The 18,416-nt window shown below is 36.5% G+C and overlaps 1 protein-coding gene across 3 annotated transcripts in view; it reads left to right on the forward strand.

The window, feature by feature from the left end:
- Positions 1–18,416, forward strand: part of LOC145678686 (guanine nucleotide-binding protein G(q) subunit alpha) — a 112,598-nt gene that overhangs the window by 43,854 nt on the left and 50,328 nt on the right. The gene's annotated exons all lie outside the window — the stretch shown is intronic.

Here is an 18,416-nt window from a genome sequence, read left to right on the forward strand (position 1 = left end):
AACGATTGCTTGTGCTTCTCGAGGATAGAATAGGCGTGCAGAAGAACGTTTGTGGTTCTGAGTATTTCTGTTTGTCACTGGTTGAACGCTGGAACTGCATTGCAACATTGATTACTGTTATCTGCTGTACAGAAATGCAACTAACTTAATAAGGCTCTATGTGGTTTCTTTTACCATTTTGTACAGTGTGTCCGTAAAGTTGCGCAACCCAAAGTTTGATTGCGTATATCTTTTGATCTGAAAATAATAAAGACTTGAGACTTTAAGCAAATGTTGGCATGTTCTATGTAGATATGTTCCAGATTATGACCAATGCTGAAACTTGCAACATTTTCGTGTAGTAACGAAAGAGATTACCGTAAGTGTAAAATAATAATAATAAAAAAAAGTACAAAATGAAGAAAATCAATATTCAGTTGCAGAAAACTGATTTCCTATGGGTGAATTCCTGTGTATATGTACAGTATACATCAACATTTATCCATTGGTGCGAAAATGTGACAAGGTTGATGCAGTGTTGCCATATAAAAAGACTAATGCAAGTTCGTAAAATATGTGTTTTTGACAAACGCGGCCCCTGGCAACAATGTTGTAAAATTACTGCAACAAGTGTGTTTTAGGTTAATTAATGATAAGCAATGAGAATTTGCACATAATTGGTAAAATTCTGATTGCTTATCATTAATAACCTAAAAAACACCTGTTGCAGTAATTTTACGACAACGGTGTTGCCAGGAGCCGCGTTTCTGTAAATATGTATATATAATATTACGGACTTGCATTAGTCTTTTTATGAGGCAACACTGCATCAACCTTGTCACATTTTCGCACCAATGGATAAATGTTGATGTATACTGTACACACACACAGGAATTCACCCATAAAAAATCAGTTTTCTGCAGCTGAATATTGATTTTCTTCATTTTGTACATTTTTTTTTTTTTTAATTTTACACTTATGGTAATTTCTTTCGTTACTACACAAAAATGTTGCAAGTTACAGCATTGGTCATAATCTGGAAAATATCTACATAGAACATGCTTACATTTGCTTCAAGTCTCAGGTCTTTATCATTTTCAGATCAAAAGATATACGCAGTCAAACTTCGGGTTGCGCGACTTTATGGACACACTGTATATAGGAATAATCTCTCCCAAAAGTTTTTTTTTTTAAATGCAGGGTCCTCAAAGGGTTAAGAAGCCTTTTTTCTGGTTGTCCGCATTATAAAACCAATATTTGTCAATTACGCTCCTAAAATTTAACAGCCAGGCTAACAGTTGTCGCTAGCTGCGTTGCCTGTACCTGACACCAATATTTGCCGCTTGCGTGCATGCAATTTGCAGACGATTCGAAGGCTTGGGGAGAACAACTGGTTATTTGTAAATCAAGGAAACAAGTTATGTCTAAATACGTACAGCCTTCCATTCCTCAACGGTACAGTCGCCATCGAAGATAATGTGACCATTCATAATCGAATGACTATGCTTTCTATTTGTGTAGTCCCGGCTTCGATTCTTGGTGGGAATGATTAATTCGAATGCATACCCGAGTATAGTGCAGATCACGCTTTTAAGCAGTAATTCTCTCAATACGGTTAGGATGCTGCTAAAAAGGGACGTTAACCGATTAGGTGAAATAAGGCAATCATTTATATAGGTTTGACAACAGTTTTGGAGATAAACTATTAAATACTTGGAAAAATTATGCAGCGTTTCATATTTATATTAGCAGAAGTATTCGTTTTTCGCGTGTTGATGGAACTTCAATTTTATTATTTCCTCCTAAATAACCTCATATTAGCATCCATATAGTCCAGACTTTACCGATAAATATGGCATTGGGCTGCCTTTTGTCCTCAGAACAGCTCTGATGCGACGTCGAATATTGCCCGGAAACATAATCTGGACCATAGAATGCATATGGTCCCTCAAAATGGCGGCAGTGACGCGACCGGTAAACATCAATGTAGGATCCACTCGAAACCAGAATATTGGCGGTCAACAGCTTCACAGAGGTGCAACCATGTTTCACGGGTGAGAGGAGGCACTGGATCATACGATTCTTTGGGCGACCACCATATATGTACACGGCCCGTAGTGTGAAATAAGATGAATGAAAGTCATCCGACCATAGGCACTGACTTCATCCAGGGAGTCGAGGGACTAAAAATATTCACTCGAGGGAGTAAAAATATTCACTCTAGGGAGTCGAGGGAGTAAAAATTTTCACTCGAGGGAGTAAAAATTTTTACTCGAGGGAGTAAAAATATTCACTCGAGGGAGTAAAAATATACCTCGAGGGAGTCGAGGGAGTAAAAATATACACTCGAGGGAGTAAAAATATTTACTCGAGGGATTCGAGGGAGTAAAAATTTTCACTCGAGAAACTCCCTCGAGTGAATATTTTTACTACCTCGCCTCTCACGAATGAATATTTTTACTCCATCGTCTCCCTAGAGTGAATATTTTTACTCCCTCGACTCCCTCGAGTGAATATTTTTACTCCCTCGACTCCCTAGAGTGAAAATGTTTACTCCATCGACTCTCTCGAGTGAATATTTTTACTCCCTCGACTCTCGAGTGAATATTTTTACTCCCTCGAGTGAAAATTTTTACTCCCTCGACTCCCTCGAGTGAATATTTTTACTCCCTTGAGTGAATATTTTTACTCCTTTGAGTGAAAATTTTTTTCTCCCTCGACTCCCTAGAGTGAATATTTTTACTCCCTCGAGTGAAAATTTTTACTCCCTCGACTCCCTCGAGTGAATAATTTTTCTCCCTCGAGTGAATATTTTTACTCCCTCGACTCCCTCGAGTGAATATTTTTACTCCCTCGAGTGAAAATTTTTACTCCCTCGACTCCCTAGAGTGAATATTTTTACTCCCTCGAGTGAATATTTTTACTCCCTCGACTCCCTCTAGTAATTATTTTTACTCCCTCGAGTCCCTCGACTCCCTCGATGAAGTCAGTCCCCCGACCATATCATATTTCGAGTCATCAGCATTCATGTTACATTTTTCTAGTATCGTTGGCGTCGTACTTGAACGTTATCTCTTTATCAGTGGTTTCGCCCGTGGAACTCGACGGCATATATCCATTGCACATAACTCGCGTGGAACTATAATTGTCGGTTCATGCTTTGGGAGATGCTGCTTGAGTTCCCCTATCACTCACACGACAGTCGCACGATGTTTCTGAGTGACAATCCGCTTTAATGCTCGGCAGGACATGTGTGACTTTTTCCGATGACTGTTTCTCTTCTCGGATGTGATTTTGTCGTGAGTTTTGTAAGTGATTATCACGTTGAATACTGTACCTCGCAACACACTCGACATATTGCAACTTTCATCATGCTCACATAACAACCGAGCGCCAACATTTTACCCTTTTTGCTAATTGGGGAACTCCACATTTTGCACTATCACCGTCTGCATACTGCACACTGCCGTCTTTTATATATCATGGAGCTTGCCCTAACATACCACTATCAACAGCTTGGCGCTACTGTAGCCGCCTGACCTTTGGCGGCGTGAGTTCAATGGAAACTGATATATGCTTTTCTTCAAAATTGAATAAATTTCATGCGCCCGAATCCGAAGACTTCTCATTGCATAATGATTGTTATACAAAATGAATTTTCCAGAAATTCTTGTAAATGTCTTCTCCCAGACTCAAAATTTAACTAAATCTACTTCTCACGCTAGATATTCATATACTGTCTATAAAAATGTACTGTATAATATACAGATTTCATGGGTGTATGCTCAGCATTTCGACAAATAATAATAATAATAATAATAATGGAAAACCTTTTATCCTACCTTCCCTTCTAGTGGTAATTGTCAAAACTCCGGGAAACCCTGATTCGATTCCTGATGGGAGCTAATGTAGTTCGGATCCCATGTTAAGTGCAGGTCCACCTCTCACATAACGTCGGTGTTCCAGTTAAACTTCAACTCAACTAACCTACCAGAAATAACATTTGAACATTTCAGCTTAAGGAGAGAGAGAGAAGTTTTAACTCCCCTTCCCATTCCATCCTCTTACATGCTGAATGTCACAAAATTCAGTCTTATCTGTAGTCTAGAATTTGAAAAGAACAAATGTACAAAATTTCCTGTGTGATCACATTTCGTAAAACTTGTCTTAATCCCAGAATAGGGTTCAGTAAAATCATTTGAACAAAGTTTCAGGTTTAAGCAATAATTTCGGAGATTTGGTGAATGTCGAGAAAGATTGTTTCTTTCCGCCTCGTAGTGATCGTATTTTGTAATAGGCCTACTTAATCTTATTCTCAGCATAGATTCAAGAACATATGTACAAAAATTTCAAATCCCTCTATCGAACAGTTTCGTAGGTCTGATCAATGGCGATAAATAACATAAAGTCCCGTTTTTCCAAGGAGTCACTTTTTCTCCTTGAAAAACTGGGAAAAAAAGTTATCGATAAAACGAAGCTGAAAGCTTTAGTTTCAGCCCATGGAGGGGACACGGTGGCTCAGTAGTCACCATTCATCTTTATTGCGACAGGGCCTTCGTTCGATCCCATGCACATAGGTTTGTAATGTACGTTGATTTTTCGTTCCTCCTACGTTCTCATTCTACCAATTCTATCATAATCATTTACATTCATTAATCATTCAACAATCGTCTTTTGCGTTACACGTTGGACGTTAATTTAAATATGTCAGTTTCTTTTCTTAGACTAAGGATTAAGACATAGCTACAGTTATTATTATTATTATTATTATTATTATTATTATTATTATTATTATTATTATTATTATTATTATTATTATTATTATTATCCCATGTACCAAAGAAACTGTATAATAATAATATGACATATAAGGACCCGTTGATGAATAGAGACCTTAAATCATTAATAAATAAGAAAACAAAATATTTTGTAAAGGCCAAACAATCAAATAATAAAATATGGTATCAGAGGTATTCCGATTTAAGAAAGTTGGTCAGAAAGAAATATCTAGAGGCTAGAAAATTTTACTTTTTAACGTTGGAGAACAGTATTTGTAATGACAGTTTGTATTTCTGGAGAACATTCAAACAATCACATAACAAACAAGTGCCAAAACAGATAAAATATAATAATACATCAGTGTCAGAAATTTTAGATATAGCAGAATGTTTTAAAGTTGTATTTCATGATTCTTTTAATTCTGATTCCAACCAAAATAAAAAATGTAACGTTCTGAAACTGGCAGAATATAATAATAATTATGTACCCATTTGTACTCCATCTTTCACGCAAAAAGAAATAATTGAAACAATCAGTAAAATTAAGGGAAGTACTACACCTGGGCCTGATAACATTCCATATTATATCATTAAAGCCTGTAGTAATGAAATACCGTCAAATTTAGCTATTATATGTAACGCATCGTTAAAGACTGGAGTATTTCCTTCAAAATGGAAGCAAATATATGTTGTGCCAATATACAAATCTGACGATAGATATGATGTTAAAAATTATAGGCCTATTAGTTTGGTAAGTGCATTCTCTAAGATTTTTGAATTAATCGTATACCAACATTTATATTTTAATGTAAAGAATATTTTAACTGATACGCAACATGGTTTTTATAAAGGTAGATCGATTGCAACGAATCTCATTCATTTTACAGATTTTACGTACTTTGCACTAAAAAGTAATTTACAGGTTGATGTTATATATATTGATATGTCAAAGGCCTTTGACTCTATTGATCATAAATTACTTCTGAATAAATTATCAAACATTGGCCTATCACTGTCTTATATTAAATGGTTTGAAAGTTACTTATCAAATAGAACTTTTAAAGTAAAAATTGGCAAGGTAACATCTACTCAAGGTCAAATAGGGAGGGGAATACCTCAAGGGTCTCCCCTGGGTCCGCTTCTATTTTCTCTATTCATCAATGACCTACCTGGAAAAGTAAGGTATTCAAAAATACTATTATACGCAGATGACATAAAGCTCTTTAGAATAGTCAATAATGAGTATGATAATTATCTCCTGCAGAAAGACTTAGATGCAGTAAACCATTGGTGCGAGAATAATTTATTAACTATTAACTCTGGAAAAACTAGATATATGACATTTACTAATAAAACTCAGTACTTTGTCAGTAAATATAAAATTCATGGAGTAACAATAAACAAAGTAGAACAAATTAAAGATCTTGGTATTATTTATGACAGACAATTGAAATTTAGTAATCACATAAATGATTTAGTGCAATCAACGAGAAAAACAATAGGTTTTATTTTTAATCAATGGCCTGATTTTTTAAATGGTAGTTCTTATGTGTACTTATATAAGACACTTATTAGATCCAAACTTGAATTTGGTTCAGTCGTTTGGAACAGTTTGTCTAATATATTTATTAACAAACTTGAAGCAGTACAGAAATGTTTTATACGACTACTATGTTTTAAAATGAAAAAGGACTACTATACACACGAGTATGAATATTGGTTAACTTTTTGGGGACTTCAATCTCTTGCAGAAAGAAGAAATTTTATGGATAAATACTTTATTCAAATGGTATTGGATAATAAATATAGTAGCGATTACTGCTTGGAAAATATAGGAATAAGAGTGCCGTGTTATAGTGTAAGAAGTCAGTCAACATTGGTAGCACTAAATTCAAAACGTGAAATATTGAGAAGAATGACAGTGTCTTATAACAGTTTAAAATGAACATATTTTGGGAGAAACAATAGAGCAATGATTTTATTTAATTATATTTTTTTTTTCCCAAAGATTAATCTGTTTTAACTTCATGACAAGGGTCTTGATTTTATTATTATTATATATCTTCAGAATATCTCTAGTTAATATTTTATGTGGAGATGTGACAATAGGTAACCAGGATCTTTTACATAGAAGATATGAAATTTTAAGCAAAGTTGACTCATTATTTTAACGATAGTTTAATGAAACTTTAATTTCCATAGTTCTGTTAATAGTATTGTATGATATTGACTGTATCTATTTTAATCTTATTTTATAATCAGCTTTAATCTTGTAATGTGAATATATTAAACTTCTGACAAGGGTCTTAACCTACTAATATTCATTCTATATCACAAATTTTCTGGCCTGTTTTAAATGATTGTATAATAGTCTTAACATAGTGCTGTATTTTTGCCAATGAGCTGTTCACGGCACTGAAAATAAAGTTATTATTATTATTATTATTATTATTATTATTATTATTATTATTATTATTATTATTATTATTATTATTATTATTATTATTATTATTTAACATTTACCAAACACCTAAGTTAACAAAGGACAAATTTAACAGTACTACTTACACTTAAGATATTGCATCTACTATTCAATACGGGAGTCAATCTAAATCGCAAGCCGCGTACATCATGTCTTTGCAAGGCTACAGCCGTATGGGAACTCTCGTAAGAACATTTCGCGTTCATCATCGAGGGGGGAGGGGTCACGGTGGCTCTCTGGTAGAGCGCTTACCTCTAGTACATGGGGTTCCTTGTTTGATCTTCGGCCAAACTAGTTTACGGCGAACAACATCGAGTCCGTGGATTTTCTCAGAGTACTCCCGTTTTCTTCCACTTTCTCATTCCACCAATTCTTCATCATTCATTTGCTTTAGTCATCGTCTCCCTTAGCCTAAAGGGCATAATCGTGGGACGTTGAACTGAAATATTTCTTATTTCGTATTCATCATCCAATTCGAGTAAAATTCGCACCGCAGATTGTTGAAAAGTTTCTTGGTAGTGCTAGAGATATTCAGGTACACAGTTTTTAGCATATTCCTCCCAGATACATTTGCTACAGCGATGTTGCAGCTTTTCTAAGCCTTACAAACAAAATTCCTTTAGTTGGCCTGAAAACAGGTCTCCGTACCATGTTGGACATCATAAATGTCTTCAAAATGATATCCCTTGAGATCTTCCTTTAAGTTTGGGAACAAATGATTGTAGCCAAGTCAGGTGAATAAAAGAATGGCAGACCAATTGCAATCCCACAGTGCATTCATTTGGGTAATCACCCGGGACGTGTGAACTGATCAATTGTGGAAAATGAGAATCCCTTTGGATAACTTTCCGCGACGTTTAATCTTAATTGCCTCGTGCAGCGGATCCAGTAAGTTAAGATACTACTCGACAGTGATACTAGAGTTCCGATTTAGATAGTCCTAAGCAGAATACATCTTTGGCATAGATAATTAAAGCCATGACCTTCACTGATTTCTGAGTGCGAAGCTCCTTTGGCCGCGGAGACTCGGAAGTCACTTCACACCATTGACTGATACTTGGACTCAAGATCATAGATACAGAGATCGACTTCATCCTTCGGACCAAAAAGTTCTGAGCAGTGGTCTTAAAAGGGCTAAACTGCCTTGGATATTCTAATTATTATTGCATTTCATATTAAACTCAAAACTTTTTTCAATAAGTGGTCTATTTGAGTTAAATAAAACGATACGTGTATACATTTATATACGTACACAAACCATTAGTTTAAATACAGATTAATAACATATTCCTAGAAGTTTATTCGTCATTACGTCTATGGAAATATTGCTTGCGTTAATACTTTTTTCGTGTTTGATGATTTCACATCCTGTGTTTTCGACATGCTAGAGGACTTGTTGAACCTATATGATGTACATGTTTGCCAAATGCTCTCTTTGACCTCTAACGTGAATTCCCTGCACTCATTATTGTACACACACAATTTCGTTTTCTGACAATTATTGCAGTCATTGCAAATTGAGTCATGAAATAAATATAAACGTCTTAATCATTGCAATGCATGATTTGTTGTACGCGTTACTTCGTCTTCGTAGTCAAGGTTAACGAATATTTTCTTGGAAGAGCTAAATAAATAACAAGAATTGTTACTTCTTAAATTATGTTTAATACAGAAAAAGACTATTTTTTAGTGCCGTACTGATACAGTAATATTCATTCTCAGTCAAGCGTCCGGAGAAACGAGGTGGTCTTCTGTTTTTAAGCGGAAAAACAGACTATCGCAGTCATTCCTGCTTTGTGTGATAAATTATTTTCGAAGGCTATTATAAAGAAAATAAAGTTTCTGCAAACCCTTGTTGTAATTCAGATCTCACTTCAAGCAGGGATCCTCGTCTCATACAGTCTTGGTGCTGAAATCGTCATTATAGGTAGTCTGCCCTTACTGGCAGGCCACTTATAGCAAGTTGATACGCTTCCATCTACTATGTTTCTCAGCAAACTTGTCGTCAAGAATATAGTTTGTTCTTAAAAGGTGTCCTTATCCGTTTCTTTTTTCTTTTTATTGACGTTCAGTATTCTTTCTTCTCTACAGATTCTAACAGTTCCGCATTCATTCTACGTTCGATCTAGTGAATTTTATCAATTCTTCTTGATAATCATATTTCGAAAGCTGTATGTTTTTCGTCGTTTTTAAATGATGTCTTTGGTTTTGTTTTGTATAGTATAAACTGTATAAGAAATATTTGAGTTTTTTCTTTCACTTTTATTTCCCCTATCTTCACTGACAATACTAGTAAAATACCGAAAACTGTTACATAGTAGTGGGCTATGGGAGATCGTACCTGACATCATCATGTCCGTGATCTTTCTCGTTTTCCTTTTCCTCCCACATTGTTTTCACCAATCCTTTACTATTCCTTCGTCTTCATTAATTATCCGTTTCCTTTAGCCTACAGAGTATAAATGTGGGACATAGTGTTAAAATTTTCATTTCATTAACAAAACTTTTAGATGTATCTTTCTATTTATACTACATTTTAGAGTCTAAAGGTTAAGATTGAGTTAGTTTTCTTGTTTTTAAATCGATAAAATCATTTGCAGAACTCTGTGCCCGTTGTAACTGCCTAAAATTTTGTTTCACTAAGTGTTGCTATTCGTAGTTTCTAGTATTATATTTTTTGTTCTTAGCTTTCTTCCTATTTGTTGATTTTGTTTTTATATTGTATATTTGTTGTTAGGTCACTATCTTAATTTCTTTTTTGGCATTGTCGTTTCTCTCCACAATTCATTATTTAACTTTCTATACAATCCTTCTTCCATGCAACTTTATTTCTACATTTCTCTTTCCCTTCGTTTTATATTTATGTAACCTATTTGGTCTAGGAATTAATTCGTGCGGTTGGTACGCACACATTGAAGCTGTAGTACAAACACAAAATACATAAATACCTTAAGAAAAATATTGTCCATCGGTAGCCACCACTTTCGCCCATCTGTCAGGCAATGTACGGATTCCGTGGCGAAAGAAGTCCTCATCCTTGGAAGCGATCCAGTCAGAGACCCATGTTTCGATATCTTCTGAAGAAGTAAACCGCTGTCCAATCAAATCGTTGTTCATACAATCGAACAAGTAGTAGTCCGAAGGAGCAAGGTCTGGTGAATAAGGCGGGTGGGGTAAAACTTCCCATCCGACATTTTCTAAATAGGTTTTGACCGGTTTTGCGACATGTGGGCGAGCGTTATCATGTTGAACAATAAGTTTATCATGTCTGTTCTCCCATTCTGGTCGTGTTCTGGCCAGAGCTTGCTTCAAACGCATTAATTGTCGTCGATAACGTTCTCCATTCATAGTTTCACCCGGTTGCAGCAGCTCATAGTACACCACACCTTTCATATCCCACCATATGCACAGCATAACCTTTGCACAGTGAATATCTCGTTTTGGTTGTGATGGACCTGGTTCACCTGGTTTCACCCAGGCCTTTTTTCGTTTAGGGTTCTCGTAATGAATCCACTTCTCATCACCCGTAATAATTCGATGCAGAAACCCCTTTCTGCTCTGTCGTTGAAGCAGCAATTCGCAAATGGTTTTTCGTCTTTCAACGTCTCTGTCTTTCAATTCATGTGGAACCCAATGTGACATCTTTTGAATCATTCCCATGGCTTTCAAGCGTTTGGAGACTGTTGTTTGATCAACGCCTAATGCTGCTGCAAGTTGTTCCTGCGTTTGACACGAATCCTGCTCGAGCAATGCTGTCAATTCTTCGTCTTGAAATTTTTTTGGCTGTCCAGCTCGCTCTTGGTCTGCCAAGCCGAAATCACCACTTCTAAACCGTGCAAACCACTTCTGACACGTTCGCTCAGCTAGAGCATGGTCACCATACACTTCCACCAAAATACGATGACTTTCAGTCGCACTTTTCTGCATGTTAAAGTAATGCAGCAGGACACCCCGCAAAAGCACTTTATCAGGCACAAATTGCGCCATGTTCACTTAACTACAAACTGGTGTTGTTGACGCTTTAATCCACTGCTCTATACTACGAACGATACGCGATGACAGGGGTTTGCAACACATGTGTGGATACACGGAACTGTGGGACGCTCCGTTCGTTGCGCCATCTCTTGTCCACCCGCACGAATTAATTCCTAGATCAAATATGTCTTCTTTAGATCTATTCTCTTCTGTATGCCTTACAGTTTCCTCTGCAATTTCGTACATGCATAGGTTGAATCGCTTTTTACCTCCCGTTATTTTTTCCTTCTGAAGTTAAGTATGTTCTTTATTTTTAAAACCAATTCATTTGTCACTAATTCATCTCTCAACTTTCAGTATTTAAGGATACCCACTTCAGCTAACGACGTGGTAATACGGAAGGGTATGAGTCTCAGAAAGAATTGAGATATTCTTTGAACTATGTCAGAACCAGTCTGTTTGGTTTCCTTTGTGTTGGTTGAACAAGGTATTCCACTCACGAGCGAGTTCTGTCGAGAAAAGTTTATCAAGTCCTTTCCTAATTTCTCCCCTTTAAATTTATCTTCCTGTTCTAAATAAAACTATAATTTGTACTCATTGAAGCATCTAAATGTTAAGCAGCTTCGTTTCAATAATCTCTTATTATCTTCATTATACTTGTTCTTTTAAGGAAGAAATTATGCGTCGAGTGGAATTCCATATCTTTATCGGTATTCTCCAGTTGTACAAGAAAAATGTTAGTTTCCTTGTAAATGAAATGTTTCAGTTTAACGTCACACAATTATGCCCTTTAGGCCAAGGGTGTGCAACTTGGAATAGTGGGCGGGCCAATCACAGAGCACTAAATGGTGTCGCGGGCCTCATTGTAGGTATATCATTTTTACGACAATTGAATAGTATAGTGATGGAACATGTTCATCGTAATTTACATCACAATAACACAAAACAACTGTTATACTGGTGACAAAAGTATTTACTCACTAAAGAGGAGCAAAATAATGTATTTAGAACTTTGTCAGTACATCTAGCAATCCTTATACCGAGGGAAATTTCCTCCGAGTACCTGCGCTTACCAAGTGCTTCTCTTCAGGGCGTTACCACGTTTCACACTATGTGATCGATGGAAAATTTCCAGTTCACTCTTAACAGGTTTTGTAAAAAGAAAAATTATAATTGTTGTTTTTAATAACTGATCAGCGAGCCGGAAGACAGGGTTAGGCGAGCCGGTTGTTGCACACGGCTACTTTAAGCTAAGGAAGCCGATGATTAAACCAAATGAATGATGATGGAAGAATTGATGGTATGAGAAAGTGGGAGGAAACGGGAGTACCTCGAGAAAACTCCACGGACACGGTGTTGTCCTCCACAAATTTACTTGGCCGGAAATCGAACCAGGGACCCTATGCGCCAGAGTTGTAAGTTTCCTTGTATCAATATTTTCCTTAAAAGCACGTATGACGAAGATTACGGGTCATTGAAATGCACTACTCGTTTGTCACTACTCAATTACTAATCAATTATCATTTATAAGGCAGATGCTCTGAACGTACGATTAACAAGTATTTTGGGTCTTTACTTGCCGCTCATTGAACATTCATGTCGGTATGTTATGAAAATTCCAAAAATTCAGAAGTATTAATATTGCACTACCTCTCGACGTTGTAATAAGGACAAAATATAGTTGCTTTATGATGTAGAGATATTCCTTATTATTAAGATATGCTTTGTTACTGCGTGAAACTTATGATAGTATGATCTTGGGACAGAAGCAGAAACTTTTACGCTTAGAACCGTATATATTAAAGAGAAGGGAGGTTCTTTAAATCTACTCCTGACCTTCCAAATATGAATGCATATTAACATCTTCGATAATCTCGACCAATTGTAGCAAATTACAATAACGAAGGGAACTTTTCTTTCGATTACAAAAACATTGACTATGTTGATAATGCCAAAAAGGGTCTGTGTGAAATGCGAATTAAGTTAGATTAGCTTTTAAGAAACGTTTCTTCGTATAGTAAAGGGATTGAAGTATTACTCTGGGCGGAAGATTCAAGACACTATGCCTCACTTATTTATCAAATTTCCAGAGACAGTTCAGATCTTACTGCAATCATTAACAGTGATAAACAGTACTGGTACTCGAAGGAAAGAAGAAGAAAATCTGGCAGGGGTTGTATTGAAATGTATCATCCCAGCAGTCTCCTGGGCAGAACAAAGGAAAAACCTAATCATGATCACTGATCTCGAATTTCAAACTCAGGAACACTCTATTGCGATACAAGAACTAAATCACAAGCCTATGCTCTCTCGCTGTACTAGCGTGGGTGTATCGAAGTATCCGTCCCCAGAAAGAAACACAAATATGTAGTTCTGAAGACTTAAGTTCTCTAAAAATATTGTATTCCTTTAATGAAATCTTGCTGCCTAACCTGTTACAAAAACCACTTATTAAACTTCGGATAAATAAATGATTTTTTTATTATTATTATTAAAATGCCCCATTCGACTATACTAGTAAGATAGGATAATCTCAAGTCAGTCTGTAGTGGACAGCATAGGTTGTACGGTTTATTCGGAGTTCATATACTTTCTCACCTTACCAGCTCTTCATCCATTTCCTTTATCCTACACACACATGACCTTAATCGTGAGTTGTTACATATTTTTTTCGTTAACGAGGCTATATCAGACTCGCATCCACAGTTAGACAAAGTGTTTGTTAAACCTGATGTATCAAACTCTGATTACGCTTCAGGATTTTTGACGTATATAGTAACTATAAATGTAACTCAGAAAGTTCTGTCGCTTTTTGTGGAGGTCTGTGTTCTATTGGCCCTCAAACCGTAAGTTGAATGCGAATGAAGATACGGCGAAGGTCAGTTAGTCGTTGGTATGGGTATATCCAACATACTACCTGGTTGTGGCAGTTCAGTTACACCGTGAACTTGCGTGAGGACAGAGTGAACATGGGACCTCCACACAGCGTCATAAGGGCGTGTATCTTGTACGAGTTCAAACTGGGATCGAATGCCGCTCCCAGGCCTTTGGTGAGGGTGTCGTGACTACGCGGACAGTGCAGCGGGGTTTAACAAGTTTAAGAACAGTGACGACACACTCGACGCACCACGTGTTCGACGTAGGACCCACTGTTTGACCCATTTTTTGGGCCTGTCTGTATTGTACATTGACTCTTAACATATTTCTTATTTGATGCATAGTTCACTGGATATTGGCGTGTAACACTCAGTTGGAACACTGCGCTTTCTGTCTGAATGGGGGAACCATTTCAGCGGCTATTTTGAATCAGGCTTACCCGAAATCAAAACAAATTTTGTACTAAGCTGTTTGGTTTTCCACGATCTATCAAAAAGGTATCATTCGACCCATATTCCCATTGAAATTTTCAAGTTGGTCTCGGGGCCCCATGATGGGGACCCTGGAGACACCGCGACAACACCATTCCACGTTGTCTATGGCGTTTTCCTTTTTCATTTTTTGTTTCACCTTTTTCTACTCAGCCGTTTCTGATTTTTAAGTACTGGAAATTTTATCTGATACAGGACGTTTTGGGGGGGGGGGGCAATCTTGAAAACGGTGCCCCATATCAAAAATTGTTCCATTTTCCAAGCTCGACCTACGTTCCATTTGAAAATTTCACGTACACCCCTTCCCCCAAAATGGGGGCGGGGGAATCTCATGTTTGACTCATTTTTAGGCCCCTCTGTATTGTACACTCATGTCCAAAATTATTGTCGCATGTCTATAAATATGTTGTAGGAATATAATTTAATAACGAATTCGCCCAGTATTTCTTATGATTTTGGTGTGTGTATAATCGGCAAAGACATGTATGTGGTAAATTTAATGTCAAAAGAGCAGTAAATAAGAACAATAAAACGAAAATAAAACTTTCTTGTCCATTTAGCAACATTTTGTTTTACTCATTCTAATTTTCGTATTTATAATTCTTTTCCTATGAAATTTACCACAAATATACATTTCCCGATTATACATATAGTGTCAATATTAAAAGTACCCTGCAAAATCATTATCAAATTATATTCTTACAAGAAGACATAGATATGCGACAATCATTTTGGACATGAGTGTACATCGACTCTTAACATTTTTCTTATTTGATGTATAGTTCGCGAGATATTGGCTTGTAACCCATAGCAGCTCGCGCCGTGTGGACTTTGTGGTGGACAAACACCGTGCTCGTGGGTTTTCTCGGAGTTCTCCCGTTTCCTCCCACTTTCTTCATTCCACCATTTCATTCATTTCTCATCATCACCGTCTCCTTTAGCCTAACCGGCATAACCGTGGGACGTAAAACTAACGATTTTATTTCATTTTGTAACCATTATTTTGATTCACCCTGTATATTACCAGAACAGGTGGCATGATCGTGCAATCCATCTCTCTTAGAAGAAGATAGTGTGTCTATACTGTGAGAGTTGATCGTAAACTATGATCTGTGCACCCTCCAGGTGCACCGTATTAAAGCTCTTTTTCTTCTTTTAACGTATCATGATTATGTTGAGAGTCGAAAGCAGACTGTGGGGATGATAATGAAACAGTGAAATGAAGAAAATGGAAGAAAACGAGAGAACCCGAGAAGACCCACACACACGGTGTTTGTTAAGTACAAGTCCACTTAACGAGAACTGGACCTGAACTACAGACCCCACGCTCCAGAGGTGAACCATCTACCACAGCGAACGCGGCCCCTAGCCGCGGTCGTGGTTCGAATATCACTTTTATGGTAGGTCGTGTCCTTCATAACCTCATAAGGACTTAAACCACAAAAATTCAAATTTTTTATACATTATTTGAGGATACAAATTGACGCATACTTGTAATAATTTGTTAACGTACTCTATTAGACGCAGTAAACAAGGGTTCCTAAACCTGTGCTAGGATCTATACGATACTAAATCATTTATACATCTTTAAGTGTAGCCCAGGCGCAGACGTAAATAATGGGTTTTCTTAGTTTTGTTGTAATCAGAAAAGGCGTGTTTTCAAAGTTATTCCAAGCCATCTGAGTTCGATAAACTCCCAACAGCTTGATTTACGTGACTGAATTAAGCCTATTGCCATTTAACTTGTTACCTTATTAGTTGTCGAAATGTGACTTAAAATAGTATATACATTTTGCAGAAAATGTGTGTGTAGTTTAGAAAATTTTCAAAAATCCAAACTTTTTTTTGGTTTCATATGTATTTTAATGATAAACCACTTGAATTACAGAATTACACATACATTGAATTTGCGAATGTTTGGCGTAGTACATAAATCAGCGTGAAAGTTAAATAAGAAATCACGTGCGCTGACACGTTACGATTAATGAAATATTTTAATTAAAAAAAATGTTTACCAATCATGTTGCTTGGTCACCGTTGGTAGATTCTTCCTCTCCCACGTGACTGCTCATCTCCATTCCTTATGAATCTTTTCGAGGAGTTGGATATATTGCATACGAGTTTGGATCGATAATTGGTCTGCGCCGACAGACGCCATTTGGTCCACGAGGGCAGAAGAGCCAATCGACTCCTTGCACGCACATGGACCTCGCTTCCCGAATTAAAAATTAGCGCGTTCGCATGTTTCGATCTTAACATTACGTGCTCTGATCCAAAAGGATATCCAATACTCAGATGTAATGCACACTGATTCATATAAATGTCCTTTGAGTAAGCTAATCGGTTAAAATAAGTATATCGTTTAAAAAAGAGAACAGTAGTTACATGGAAAAATCATTCAGTTTTAGATGTGATGTACCAAAGAGATGACATTGCTTAGCTCAGTAAATTCGTGAATAAAGAAATTTGTTAAGTTTCTGCTAAAATATTAAGCTATTAGAAAACATTTTATTTCAAATATATACGAACCTCTCGTGCCTTTATATCCCAACTGTTTGAGAAACTTGGCATAGTATTAAGTAAAAACGCATCCCCTTTCTCCCACCTTTTGGGCTCTAAATTTTAGAAGTTGAAAATGAAAAGGATACTAGTATTATACATAGCAGAATTCACTATTTAAAATTTCGCCTGTAATTCCTTCGATTCATAAAACAGACGTAATAGAGTAAAATTTCACCCATACATCGTTCGAGGGTAGAACTTCATATTCTAGATCACGAAAACCTGCCACTAAATCCTAAAATTTTAAAAGTGAAATAACCCGTTTTTTTATTTTAAAAATTGAATAAACACGTTTTTATCGCCATCTAGGTTGAGTTCAAATTTGATGTTTATAGATCATCCCTAATTTATGACTTGGTGTCATAAATAAACGCTACCCACAGATATTTTTTGCGCAAAATGTGACATGATAGTGCTGATAAGTTCTCTTCCCCTCGGCCGCTACATAGAAAGCGCACACTATAACGAATTTCATTCGTTTACGTCATTTACAACTGGATGATCTGAGACTGCTTGTGAATTCATAATTACGCATACACTGCTAACACTTGCCTTCCCTTCTATTACCTCGTTCTGTTTTCCTGTGTTCTGTGATCTTCCGGTTGTAAACATTTCTTCTACGTCATACACCGGCCAGTTGGAAACGACTGGTCTATGCCGTGTTCAAAAATTGTGCTTGGCAGGTCAAATTAATCTACTCTCTATATTAAACCTCTTGCAGATTAAGTTTTTAAAATCCTTTCTTACCGCTTTCCTGACTCACCAGATATATTAGATTCTCTTTTGTGTCTCGCTCTCATGGTATTCAACTCATATATCAATACCACTCATTTGGATTTTTAAAAAGGGAAGTAGATCTATGTACAGGTCACATAGATTAAAAAAAAAAAAAAAAAAAAACTTAAAACCTCAAGATCTCTGTAGGTTAAGAAAAGTATTGCTTAAGTTCTTGCTCTGCGTCCTCCTCGCTGGTCTAGTACTGGTGCGTAGACCTACACCTTTTAATGCTCTGGTCCTGAGTCCAGTTCCCAGTGGTAGATCATTTGAACGCATCAGAGTGGTTCGAATTCCACTCTAAACTGTAAGTCCGTGTCTCACATATAGCCTCGATTTAAAACAGGGATGCTAAATTTCAACGAACGAACAAAAACAAATTCCTGATCTATATGGTGGCTTTGACCATTATAGTAATAGGCTACATTAAACTGAACAGCTGTTTATATATATATATATATATATATATATATATATATATATATATATATATATATA

Source organism: Thermobia domestica, chromosome 2 (assembly GCF_964235325.1).
Source record: "Thermobia domestica chromosome 2, izTheDome1.hap1.1, whole genome shotgun sequence".
NCBI lineage: Eukaryota > Metazoa > Arthropoda > Insecta > Zygentoma > Lepismatidae > Thermobia > Thermobia domestica.